Here is a 13707-nt window from a genome sequence, read left to right on the forward strand (position 1 = left end):
AAAAAGCTATGAGAAAAATTTGCTCTGCCACAGTTTGGGCTCTAAATTCTAACAGCTTCAGCATATACTCTTTTACAAGCACACTTCCAGCACTGGAGATTTTGTTAGTAAGAGGGAAGACTGCTACAGGGAATTATTGTAAGCCCTAGAGCTGGGAAACCCAATAGACTCATTGCTAGAAGGCACAGAACTTCTAGGGATTCTTTCATTGGCCAGAAGCTTTATGGCTTGGTACTGGGGAAACAATGTTTTATTGGAGCCTTTCTTCCTAAAATGTGGTATAATAATTGACTATTACACAAAACTTGAATTTTAAAATACAATATTGTGCATGAATACAGGTGTGCAAATATGCATGTATGAATACATGCATTTGGGTGTGTGTGTGTATACATGCAGATGGTAATACTTACTACTAAGTATCAAAGGTTATGAAAAATCATATTTTGGGGGTGTTCTTTTATGATAGGTTTTTTTTGACAATTCCTTATAAGAACTGAGTACTAAAGAACTTATCCATTGCTAAACAGGAAAATATACTAAAAAGAAAAATTTGTAAATGTTATTACATACCACATACCCTGAAAAGATAAACAAAATATGAACCCAAAGAAGGATTTCTCTTCTATACCCAAAAATAAGATGAATTGGGAAAAAGAATATCTGAAAATCTGAACAATGAAAAAGGGAATGTAAATCATTAGAAATAAACTAAATGTCAGCTATGCCCCTCATTTTGCTGGGATAATATGAAGGCAGTGAGGTTTCAAGCTTAGAGAAAAATGGCTGTGAGCAAGAGGATTCTTAGTTCTAATCCCCACTGAGCCAACCTCAGGCAAGCCATTCAACTTTGCTTTGCTTCAGTCAATCCAGCTTAACACCACAAAAAGCAGGTCCTCCGTGAAGCCAGATTCTCCAACTATGCCGAGCTATCTCTCGGGCAAACAGGGGAAAAATGTGTAAGAAGCACACTACATAAAGAAGGGGGAAAAAGTGTTCTTAATGGTTTGCAAGAGGTTGAACAGAGGCCAAATACACCTCCATGCTGACATGAAATATTTCCTAACAGAATTTGAGATGTCATGCTAAAGTAGGTACATTTGCTATTGAGATTTCTCAATTTATGATACTGTACCTTGCATAAAATATTTACTGTACTTTGACAATAATGTACTGTCAAGAATTAGGACACTTCCAGAGTTACAAATATTGGAAAAATACATTAGTAACTTAAGACATTAGAATTTTTAAAACACAGGGATTTCTTCTCACATAAAGTGAATCAATAATTCAGTTCAGCACATTCCCCTCTGCCTCCCAACGTTTTACTAGAAAGATGAATATGAGAATAAAATCGACAGCTTTAGGGTGTGATACACAAATAAAAGATAATGAAAACTAGAATTAAATTCATGGGCTGCATTTGTTTTCTCTGCATGCTTAATAGAGTCTCCCATTGTTAAGGACTCTGTAAGTAATCATAGATTTCTTATTTAGTCTTCTGGAAGAAAAAAATGAGGTACTATGAGGATTAAAATGACACAAATTATAAAATAGATAAAATATACATGCATGGGCTACTCAGTTGGTATTTTTTCTGCCAGCATGTAAAAAAATTATAGATGCAGTAAATATTTGAGAAATCATTCTCTTTACAGCATTATGCATGGAGTTGTCAGTTTTCACCACTGAGCTTTGTTGATTTCTATCAAATACCTAATTTAAATATAAAAGGGATGGTTACATTTATAGCACACTTGAGTATTTAGGAATACCTACTGATATTGCAGCACTTCTTTTTTTATTCATATAAAAGTAATCCGCACAAATAAGTAGGAGCAATGCTAATTGCAGCAGAAGAAACAATGGCCATTTTTTTTTTGCTTTTCTAACACATTTCATTGCAGCCTGTAAATAAACAGAGTGGCCAGTGTACTACACAGTATTCATTCCAAACATATACTCCAATTGTCCTGATGAAGAAGCTATTAGGTGAGACTACTCTATGAAATCATTACTTTGGCACATATAATCATCCCTGTGTTTCATCTAACTTGAGAAAACATCCTTGCACTCAGCACACTTGTGTTTCAGCCTAAATGAAAACGTATTATAAGGTATTTTCTGTCACATATTGCAAATAAAATTTTGAACTGCTGTATTACAGTAAAGAATGAAATTAATTTACTTCCTTACAATACTGATAGGACATCCTTGCAGTAGGAGTCCAAGAATTCCTCATGCTATGGATTCTTTTATCTCATCTTTTGGAAGATCATTGTAGGTATGCCATGCAAACTGCACATTTTTTCCTCCCAAGGAGAGCAGTGAGGAAAACAAAAAAAAAAAAAAAAAAGCTGTTCTATGACATTGTAGTGGGGACAACAGGTTTGGAAGGAAAGGACATTAAAAAAGTGAAGTGTGGATGAAATGGTTATCTCCCACCAGTTTGGTTCTATGGGAACATACTATGTTGACAGCTGGCATAGACTTTTATCACTGACTGCAAAGTGAACGAAATATAACCAGAGAAGCAGCTGTCATCTACAAGAAAAATAAATACTCCAAAAGATACATGTCATTTTGTATGCTTAGAAGTCTGCTAGCAAAAGTAAGAACTTGAATAACTTAATTTAGGCCCCAGTAACAGGTCATACAGGATCTCTGGCTCTACTCTTTAATCTGTAAACAGATACAAGAAGAAACTTCATCCATTTCTTCATGACAAGTCATTATGGGATTTTGAGAAAGGTGTGGAGCCCAGTATCCCGAGAACCAAAACTGCCTACTCACAACAGACAGGAAGAAAACTAGTTCTGCAGCTGGAAATCAGAAAATGTCCTGCCTGCTAGATAGTCTCAGGGCCTTCAGCAAGTCCCAAATCAGTGATCTCCAAAGAAACATAAATTCTTTGAAAAAAGTATGCAAGAGTTTAATCCTTCATGGCAAGAAAACGTCATGCTAGAAATTTCAAAATGTTTGATTAATTCTGTATAAATGATTCCATCACCTCTTCTCCAAGATTCAATATTGTACATAATGTTGTATTCAATTTTTGACATTTTCTTCCTTTTTTTTTCTATTTTAAATGCAGAGCTATACTAAATCAGAGTCATATGAAATAAGAAGTGCTTCTGAAATCTGTTTTAACAGATTTGGTTCCAGTCGATCCTCAGTCCTACTGCAGGTTTAAAGAATAATCATTTTCACACACAGTGCTATATCAAGTTAGTTTTGGGAGTAATACATATCTCAAGTTATGCTTTCAGGAGGCATTAAAAAGTACCTTGATTTGGTGTAGTCCTACTGCTGCCCCCAAAAAACCCCATAAAAGTATACTGGTAAGTGTATGTTATAATTAGAATATATTTCAGTAATAAAAAATGTGTAAAATATTAATAAATTTTTTTGTAAGTGACAAAACACAAAGGAAAGGTAACTTTCTTTCCCCCTGCTCACTTTAAACTTAGGGCAAACCAGAATAGAATTACTGGTGAGGATGAAGGAATATACTCATGTCTGCTAAAGATGCCACATGCAGGCATCTGGAACTGCTTAATTATCTTCCATTCTGGATAGGAATAAAAGGGTATTTTCTGTTTCTAAATCAAATCTGTTCAGACATGCCACATGCACTTGTTCTCATCAAGGATTAAGTGCATGACAAGCTTGAACTTTTAACACCGAATACTTCTGAGATACAGGAGAGCAAAAAAAGGTCACAACACTTCCGGAAAACTGAAATATGTAAATTTTTCACAACATTGTCACTCAGAATTGATTCCCCCTATTTTTTCAACTTTTTCAAGTTGTTGATCTAAGATTAAGAGTGAAAAATACCAAATTGAACATGCATTTCCTCCCCTTGGAAGTTAAAATGGGTGAAAATAAGCCTTGGAATACAGTAGTTTGTGTTACCTTCCCTTGTGAGTTGTTGCTGCTCAAACTACAGTGCAATAGCATCAAATTTGAATTCTGAGGCCACAGTCAGACATCATCCAAGAATAAAATGGCATATTTCAGAAAAATAAAAGCTACCTACCTGCTTTTCTAGCTCCTTGCAGAAGTTGGATGCACCACTGCTAGAAGGTAGGGGTTCTTTTTGTCAAATGAATGACAATGGTGACCACGAAGCTAGGGGTAAAAGAGCACAAATACATTTATTGATAACTCAGGAGGTTATTATAACAAGATGTCTCTATTGAAAATTAATCAATTTTCCAATTTATTCACTTTTCTATGATGCTTTTTTCAAGGATGATACTAGCTGTTAATTATTAAGAAAACATATAGCTGGATAAACATTTGAAACAAAATTAACTAATATTTTAAAAATTCAGTAATAATAAAAGCCCAAATTACAAAAAAAAACCCACAAAAAAAAAAAAAAAAGAGAAAAAAAAAACCAGCAAAAAAACCCCAAACCAAATAACAACCAAACAAAAATTAAACCAAACCCCCAAACTTACAGGAATTATTGGTTTGATCCAGAGCACTCCATTTCCCCTATGCCCCTCTATTACCTACCTGTAGACTACCACACAATGGCTCATCATTATGATTCTCACTAGCAAAACAACTTTTTCTCCACTTTCCTTTTTCCATCTCCACAGAAAAAAAGGAGGGGAAATAAGGGTGTGAGCATTTAATTAGCTCATCCTTTCCTCTTGAATAACCTAGTAGCTACCAACTCTTAGACTGTGTTGATAAATGAAATAAAAATGGTCACTTAAAGCCAAGGCAGATGTAGTAGTTCTAACTTCTGTCTTTTCCAAAGAGTTCTAATTCTACCACAATGGACTCTAACTAACTAATCCTATATTAATCCTGCAATTGTACAGCATTTTCAGTGCTAACCTAACAGGGTGATTAATTTGCATTCTGCATTCGAACCATAAAAAAAAAAGGAAAAATAACTTTGCAGCATCACAAGTGACTGATGAATCAGTAGAATAATAAAACTAAGTCTGTGCATTATGTGTGGGGGTCCCAGAGATATAAAGCTCAGTGGAAACTGAACTGAAACATGATTTTGGTAAATATTTACTGAATTCATTTAACTACAGCCATCAAACTTTCTACCAGAAATCAGCTAGCAATTTTTTGTGGACTTTTTCTCAGACACATGTTCCCATTTCCTACATCTTCAGAGGTGAAAGATGTCACAGAACACTTTTTTACACTGCCATTAACATCTTCCATGTCCAGGGCGGCAGAAGCAGGGCCTGCTCCTCCTGAGCTGCCCCACAGAGCGGCCTGAGCTCAGGATTGCCAGGCCAGGGCTGACCCAACACAGCTGGCACCAGTTCCCTGTGTGGGCATCATCCATGGCTGTCTGCCACAGGTGCAGCCCAGGAGCACAAAGGGAAAATGCTGTCCTTACCTCCCTGCAGTGTCCTGTGTGTTCTGAGGACGGCAGGGTGGGAAGGCAGGGCCTGGCTACCCCTGAGGCCCTGCCCAGAGCAGCGCCATGTGTCTGCGCTCGGGGCAGGGAAGGGCCCGTCCTGCAGAGACCCTGCTTCTGTACTCCTCTGTAATCTGCATGCTTTAATAAAACTAATCCTGAGAGAACAGATGCTTCCTGGAATTCCTCTTTTTGTGCCCACTGTAAAAAAAAAAGTAGGTGGGCATTGAGATTACTCCATTTCAGAGCTGTCATGATTCATGGTTTCAACTTGGCATATGTGTGTTCTGCAATACTTCTAAAATTTTAACATCTCTTGTTTATGGAGGCACTGCTGAATCTGTCTGTCTTTGACTATGGCTTCTAAGGCTGCTGAAGGGCAGAGTAAAACTCATTGTCTTTGCATTTTGGTACAAGTAATACAAGGCATGTGTTTACATCATGAAAGACAGTTAAAAATCATCAGCTTCCATCTTCCCACTGCTTTTTATCCTCATGTTGCTATAGCAAGCATGTGATAGGTAATTAACTATCAGCATAAAAAAATTACAGCACCAATTCATCAATGTACAACATTTAATGTGTAACCAAACTTCCTCCAGCTCGTCTCAAACTTGTTTGTACATCCAGAACACTTCAAAAAAATCTGCTCCTTAGAAGCTTCCACTTAGAGCTTCAGCAATCGTCAGCTCCTTTTTCTAGCTGACATCCTCCCTGCACAGAATTAGATACCAGACTTTCTCCAGGATGACGGTATTACTGGTTTATTTGAAAGGTACTGTTACTTTATATGAAAGGGACAGGAGAGTGGATTAACTTTTTAAAATAATGGAGTGACAACTCAAATCTGAAGGACAGCCCTCTTGGCAACATTCCCTAAAATGTCTCTTAAAATTATATAGATAGGTCAAGGTCAAGAAAAGCATTCTCTTTAAATATATAAAAAAAGTCAGTACACAGAAAGTTTTTGTTTGTGCTTCTTTCCCAGTTTTAATGTCCCTTAATGCTAAAACAAAAGTATAGCAAGCAGCACTGGAAGAGCTCCATCTTTCATGCACTGGGAGTTTTATATAAAAGGCCAGATCTCTGACTGTTTCAAAGAGAATATTTTCAACAAGATTTCTGATTTTGTAGTGCAGTGCTGTTCATTTTTATAAGCTTTTATGGCTGTCAGCATACTGATTGTTCACACTGACACAAGGATTACCCAAATAGCAAATAAGAACCACTAGTATATGAAGAAAATATAACTGTTAGATTACAATCAAAATACTATGAAATTAGTCAGTCTTTGTGTAGGTATTATAATAATTTCTGATTATCCAAATTTTAAAAGGGAATGTTCTGAGGGAGCTGGGCCAGTTTAGCCTCAAAAATAGATGACTGAGAGGGGATCTCATTTACACATATAATTCTAAAGGGGGGTGTCAAGAGGATATGGCCAGGCTCTTCTGGGTGGTGCCAACCAATAGAACAAGAGGCAATGGGCAGAAAATGATGCCCTAAAAGTTCCACTTGAACATGAGGAAGAATTTCTTAACTGTGCGAGTGACCAAGCACTGGAACAGATTGTCCAGACAGGTTGTGGAGTCTCCTACACCGAGGATATTCAACAACTTCCTAATTCTGTATTTTGTGCAATTGAGCTCTAGGATTTTTCTGCTTTAGGTGGGTTGGACCATATACCCACTATGGTTCCCTACAACCTGACTCATTCTGTGGTTCTGTGATGTGCTCTAAAAATATCAGTACAAAGAAATTTTAAAAAATCCTGGTCAAAAGTCAAGACTACAGAGCAAATTCACAATACATGCTGAGAGTAAAGTGCATAATTGTCAGTGAATAAGTAATAATTTGAATGCCAGTTTATAAAATTAATGAGTTGAATGTATATTTCTTTCAAATTATTGTTTAAATATGACCATAAGACTGCTAGACATCTGTATAATAATACCTTCTTTATTAGAACTATGAATGACTAATAACTGTCTGCAATAAAAAAAGCGAATTGTTACTAATGGTTAATGGATCTTAATTTGGTGTTAGTTTGGATTCAAAAATAAAGGAGTACTTTCTAAGGAAAAAACATGTCCTGCTGATTTTTCTTGTCCATCATTGTAAAAATGTAATCTTATGTCATTTACAGTACTTGTAGGTAGAACTGGCATGTTTACCTGTGTATGCAGCTTCTGTTTTCAATAAATAGCTCAACTGCCTTTTGGTAATGTAAATTTAGCACCCTATCTGGCTCCTACCTCAATGATGCATACAGTTTCCTGTAAATTTTGTATTTTTGGTTACAGAGGCAATGAAGGTGTGAAATTTCTCACAAACACAAGAATATAAGATGTCCTTGAATGCCACGGTGTATTTTCTGTCAGGTATCTCTAGGTATATTGCTTGGCACATTAGCTATCTAGTTGTGCAATACAAATGTCTACCAGTTTCCATTCACTAAATGCAGATGAGATACTGGATTTAGTTGGTGCCAAGTTTAATTTTATATTCTCCTAGTTCAGGACCTAAAGTGATCTGTTTGGATATTGGTCAAAAGCTTGGGCTAATTTTCTTTTGGAGACAGGCTGGATGATTCACCTGTTTGCTAAGCCTCCTTAAAATCCTGCAGAAAATTCTGTGCATATTCTTATTGAAAACCTATGGCAGCAGATACATAGAGGGAGACTGTAATGATTACTTCCAAGGTGTTGAAGGGCTGTGGTAGGTTTACCACAGGGCCACAGAATGAACACTTTGGAAGCTAGTAGAAAGCGTCCAAACTACAATACTCCACATGTATAGACTTGAAAATTTTGGATGAGGGCTTTACATGATGATAGTATTGCTACTTGGTAGAAAAATCACTCATTTACCTAACTCAGCAACAGAAGACAATATTGACTACAGAAGAAAATCTTATTGCTTCTAAACAGAACCTTAGAATTAAAATAAAATTTTAAAATGTCTTTTTCTTGAAATTTTTTGTGTTTAAGAAAGTAATTCTCATGAGAGCAGTCTTAGCTACAGCTTGAAGAAAAACTGATTTGTGTAAAAATGTGATAAATGTCTTGGTTCCACTTGTTTTAAAATTTGTTGTACAGTGAGCAGTTTGTTGACAGAACATCTGCTCATTTCATCCTTTGCAAGCTCAAATCTGTATTCCACTTCTGCTCTGTTTTCAAGATAGAATATCTTGACATATTTTTGGCTCTACAGTTATATTCAGTGTCAAGAGAAAGATTTCCATATTTGTCTGTTGCTCCTATGAAGAAGCAGTCATGGAATTGATCTTTCATACATATTTTCCCCAGATGTTAATTCAAAAGCTGAACCATCCCAAATATGAACAGAACATCCAAATTAACTTGAGAAGTCTTAGCAAAGACTTCGATTTTCCAATAGCAGAACCAATGCTTAGAAGCCATTGCCACTTTGGGATAAGTTCTAAGGCTGCAGAGAACCAAATCTTTGAAATATCAAAAATTGCCTCTACATTTATTTGAACAGGGCCAGTGAGAAATCTTAGGCTCTGGAGCTTTCTAACACTGGTAACCTCTATCTAAAGGGTCTGTGCTCCTGAATCATTCGGCAGACCCCCGTTGAGTTCATGTGTTCCTTTAAGATCACTGTGTCTCCTTTTCCAGCACCGAGGGTCTGCGAAGGCTGCACTGCTGCCCCTTGCAACACTGCTCTGCTGTCAGGAGCCTGGGGCTGGTGCTGCTGGCACACAGCAGGGTTGCAGGGTGCCAGGCAAAGTGATTAGAAAATGCAGTGTTGAAGTGCTTTTTTTTTTTTTGTAAACTGTCAAGAAAGTATCATTTTATTGATTTATTAAACTCTCTGGGACTTATTAAAACCAAATAATAGTTTTTTATAATTGCTTTTCTCTTCCATAAGAATAGTTTAGATTTTTGCATGTTTTAGTAAACTTCATCCTTAATCAAAATGAGAAATTGAGATCTAATTTTCTCAATAACAGTCGTATGAAAATATTTGCGATAGTGAAAATTTCCCAAAATTGCAAAATTGTCAGTTGTACTTATTTTAAATAGAAGTTAAAATTTATAAAGTAAACACAATTTCCATTTGTAAAATTTAAAACAATTTTAAAAGGAAAAAATCAATACTATGAGAATATCTTGTTTTGACATTGAAGGGCATTAAAGGACATTGGCATCTCACCTAACTTTTTAAATTTACATTCAAAACACGTATTCTCAAACTGTCGTCAGTTTCATTATTAAATAGTCAGCATCCGAAAGGGAAAAAAAATTATGCTAAGCAGAGATCCTGACTATACCTGAAGGATCAAGCACTTCACTGAAAATTTGAGTTTATAGACTTCTTCTAAATCTAAATGGATGATCTCCTCACTTTGCTTTTTATTTATTAGCTCACACTGCAAGAAGATACAGGACAAGGATTCTATTTTGTCTTCTGCCAAGGAGCTATCAAACTCATATCTCCTAAGATATCACCATCAATCTACTATGCTTTTTTTATACAAGGACTCTTAATCCTACCTATTGTAGCAATTCTACTGTATATGGATAAATCGTAAACCACAGTGGTAGAAGTTAGAATGAGAATAAATTTCTAGCTAAATGTCTCAGCTCCACAAAATCTTTCCACTATGTGGCTAATTAAAAAAAGTTCCATGTGGCACTTAAATATTGGTAAAATGTATAAACAAGTTTTGTTCTAAAAATTGCAACTAGCAGCTTCCCTCCCTGTACAGAAACTTCAGCCATTAAGATGGATTTTTATCCTCACACTCCTGCATTCTGTCTGACCGAATTAATATGCAATTGTTTCATGCAAAGCAGACTATCTGAAGCAAGACAATGGAAGCATCTCTGTCTTATGACATTTCAGAGACTGGCTCTTAGACCAGCGCTCAGAGAGTGGAAGGCTCACATACGTCTATCATCTCCTCAGAAGTTTTCTAATTATTGCATTTGCATACAGAAGGTTATGCAAGGCATTAGCAGAAATGTAATTTTCAATTCCAGCTCTCCCTCTTCCTTATTGCAAGTATACAGTTCAGAAAATTAATTCTATAAATTTTGACCATTTTTAAATCTATATATGATGAGGCCCCTCATACTTCAAGGGAGACTGGAAACCTTAAATAGTGACCCAAAGGAATAGTGTGTTTGACATGAACCAAATTACTCAGATTCAATTTCACCAGTATAAAAGATTTAAGAATATGAGAATATGCTTACCTTCAAATAATTATTGACTTAAAATAACTATTGACTTAAAATAACAGCATGCAATATAAACAGTAACCTCAGGAATAAGGATATACCTTGGCTGCTCATACATCTCAGCTGGATATTAGATTTTTTGAACACATAATTAGTCTCTGAAAAGTCCTCCAAATCTATGAACCTTGAAGTGTTCTTACAGTAATATTTTTGTGCTCCTCCTGTTAAAGATAGCAACCAGACTCCCCAAAACAGTCACTTTAAACCACCTCCACTCTTTCTAGCCAGAAAAAATGATGGGATGTTGTTTACTTCCTCCTCTGCTTCCACATTCATTGCATCACTGAAATACCACACATTACTGTGGGAGATTAAGACATTCTTCTATTCCTCCTTAAAGCTGCATAATGAACATTTCTACCAAACTGTTTAATTTTATCCTACCTAAGGCTGGCTTCCTCCTCTTTATAGCCTTCTAAGCATGGTGATAAAGCTTCATACATCATCTAATGAGAAATATTACATTCTCAGTCTCTTAACAAATTCAAATCTATTGCCTACTTAACAAATTTTTAAGATAAGTTAGGGTTGTTTACTTTTGGAAAGAATGGTTACAGATACTAACCTGAGAAGACAAACTCAGAGTCAAATTCTGAACAGTCTCTTATTCCTAAATACAACATCTAGAGTCCTGCTCAATGTCAGATTTAGCATAATAAGTATTATGACACATGTTTTCATATGAGATCCACATTAGAATTTGTCAAAAGGTGGATCTTTGCATGATGACTTCTGTTGGTTCTCCATTCAGTACCTGCAAATTATTTGGGAACTCTTACCTCTGCACGAATCTGCATAGGGACTATACAATCTAGTCAAGCCCAGCAGAGGGGAAACCAAGCTTGAGCAGGCACTGGAAAGAGGATCAGAGTAATAGAGTGCTTATCATACAAAGGATGAGTAAAAGTGCTTATCCTCCTTAAGTTAGCAAAATAATGGTGTAGAAGACATATTGCAGTTACAAAGACATCACTCCCTATAATTATGTTTGGAAAATAATTATATGCCATGAAAAGAGAAGGCCTACTTAAACTAAAGGACACTGTTGGTAGGAGAAAAATATTATAGATTGTCCATGAATAAAACTAGGCTGGAGATCAAAAGTATTCTTAATGATCAGACAGCAGTGATGACCAGGAACAGCCTCCCAATAACAATAGTAGGGGTGAAGAAAAGTAAAGTACTCAGAAGCAAGTCCCTATTAAGATGGAGTCTGATCTGTTTGTGAAAGTGATACAATTATATTGAGTAACAGAAATAGGCTCCAGTGAACAAAGAGATGTATTTTCTATCCTATTTTTCTGTAGCATCTAATTGCTCTGCTCAGGACTAAAAGTTCAGTATAGCGAGGCTCATTATATTAGTTCAGTCCTCTTGTTGATATGTCTCTCAGTGCCTAAAAAAGAATCTGTTTTACTAACAGTATTAGTTACACAGATTTTCTCCCTCTAGATGTAAAAATATTGCAAAAGGGAAGATTTTTCAAGCTGATTTATTTACCCAGTTTGGGAAAATCCAAAGTACTCTATACATATTACTTAGAGAATAAATCTACCATCCCTTATTATGCCAGCTAATAATTTTATTGTTCTCTTAAAAAAAAAAAAAGAAAACATATGAAAAAAAGATGGTTAAAAGTCACAACTATAAAAGATAAAACTAAAGTAGGCAGCTTTAAACATGAAATGCTATTAAATAAATCTTTTATGAGAACAGAAATATTGAAAAAGTGAGACCTAAATTTGTGGCCTCTATGGCAGAAAACTAGCTCTTGGGAGCTGAGGAAGAGAATGGGGAGAGGAAGTAGACTGGGATTTTTTTTAACTGCATTTTCTACAAAGATCCCTGACAAGAATATCTATTAACTGCCTAATTTGCATAAACCTTCCACAACTTAAGCTCAAGTAAGCCTTAAGCATTTAATTCTGAATCATCTTATTCAGTATTTTTCAGCACCACATTTAGTCTTCAATTCTCTCCCATTTTTTCCAGGCATACCAGTGGTAGTTATTTCCCTATAACACTGGTTAAGACTATCCCTTATGAAGTTTTCTGGAGTGACTGAGGCAAAAATAAAAATGTTCTGATATTTTCCGCTGGGAGATTGTGAGCAGTTCCTTTGGCTTAAATAGGCTTTAACTGCATCCCACAGAGTGATGCTTCATAGCATATTATTAGTGTGATCAAAAAGAATGTTACGAGGAGAAGCTGAGCGCCAGCCAATGTTAAGCACCACATGCATATTTCTCATCTATATTTTACAAAATCAGAAATTTCAAAGTGGAGTCTGTTTTCCATAACACTGTACTCAGAATTTTTGCTGGTTTTGCCTTGTTGATTTTTTTTTAATTACACATTTTCAACAGTAATGTGTAATACGTAAGGCTCACATATTAAATTTACACGCTAAGAGAACCAGATGCATGAATTTACAGATTTTGTGCTAAAAAAGGCAAGATACCTTCTGCAACTCAGTGGGTCAACTGCAAAGGATTTTGTTGTGATTTCTAGGACTGCTCAGTTTAAGTTATTTTGAAGGAATATTTAAAATCTATCGGAAGAATAACTGTATATTATTTCTTGATAACAAAAAAAAGGGCAACTTCTAAAAATTCCAACAATTCTAGTGAACGTTTGGAAACTATTCTACTAATATACTGAAAGCATTCTAATTATTTTATATGAAAAATAATGAGAAGAAAATGTGTTTTTTCCCTCCTTGTTTTAATTCAAAACAATGTGCCAATGATTTATATTTTGGGACTATGGAGATGACAAATGGGCGTATTGCATTGCAGCTCCTGAGCAATTCATCTGTCACCCAGTTTTCCACTGAGGCTCATTGCCACAGAGTAATCCTTCTTCTAGCAGTCATACAAGGTCTGATAATCCATTTTTCCTCATTATCAAGCTTGATTTCTTGTGGGATTAATTTTCCTACATATTGTTTAGAGAACTGAATTCTAGTTGTAGCAATTATGTGTGAAATTCTCTAGAACATCTGGAATCAAAATGCAGTGGGCCAAATTCATC

At 35.7% G+C, this 13707-nt stretch overlaps 1 protein-coding gene across 16 annotated transcripts in view; it reads right to left on the reverse strand.

Moving 5' to 3' along the window:
• Positions 1-13707, reverse strand: part of TENM3 (teneurin transmembrane protein 3) — a 1287001-nt gene that overhangs the window by 656416 nt on the left and 616878 nt on the right. For all 16 annotated transcript variants that reach the window (XM_058025024.1, XM_058025026.1, XM_058025021.1 and 13 more), the window contains exon 7: positions 4043-4134. The gene's annotated coding sequence lies outside the window, so the exon portion shown is untranslated. The remainder of the gene's footprint in view (positions 1-4042; positions 4135-13707) is intronic.

Source organism: Melospiza georgiana, chromosome 5, assembly GCF_028018845.1.
Source record: "Melospiza georgiana isolate bMelGeo1 chromosome 5, bMelGeo1.pri, whole genome shotgun sequence".
In the NCBI taxonomy this organism is placed as follows: domain Eukaryota; kingdom Metazoa; phylum Chordata; class Aves; order Passeriformes; family Passerellidae; genus Melospiza; species Melospiza georgiana.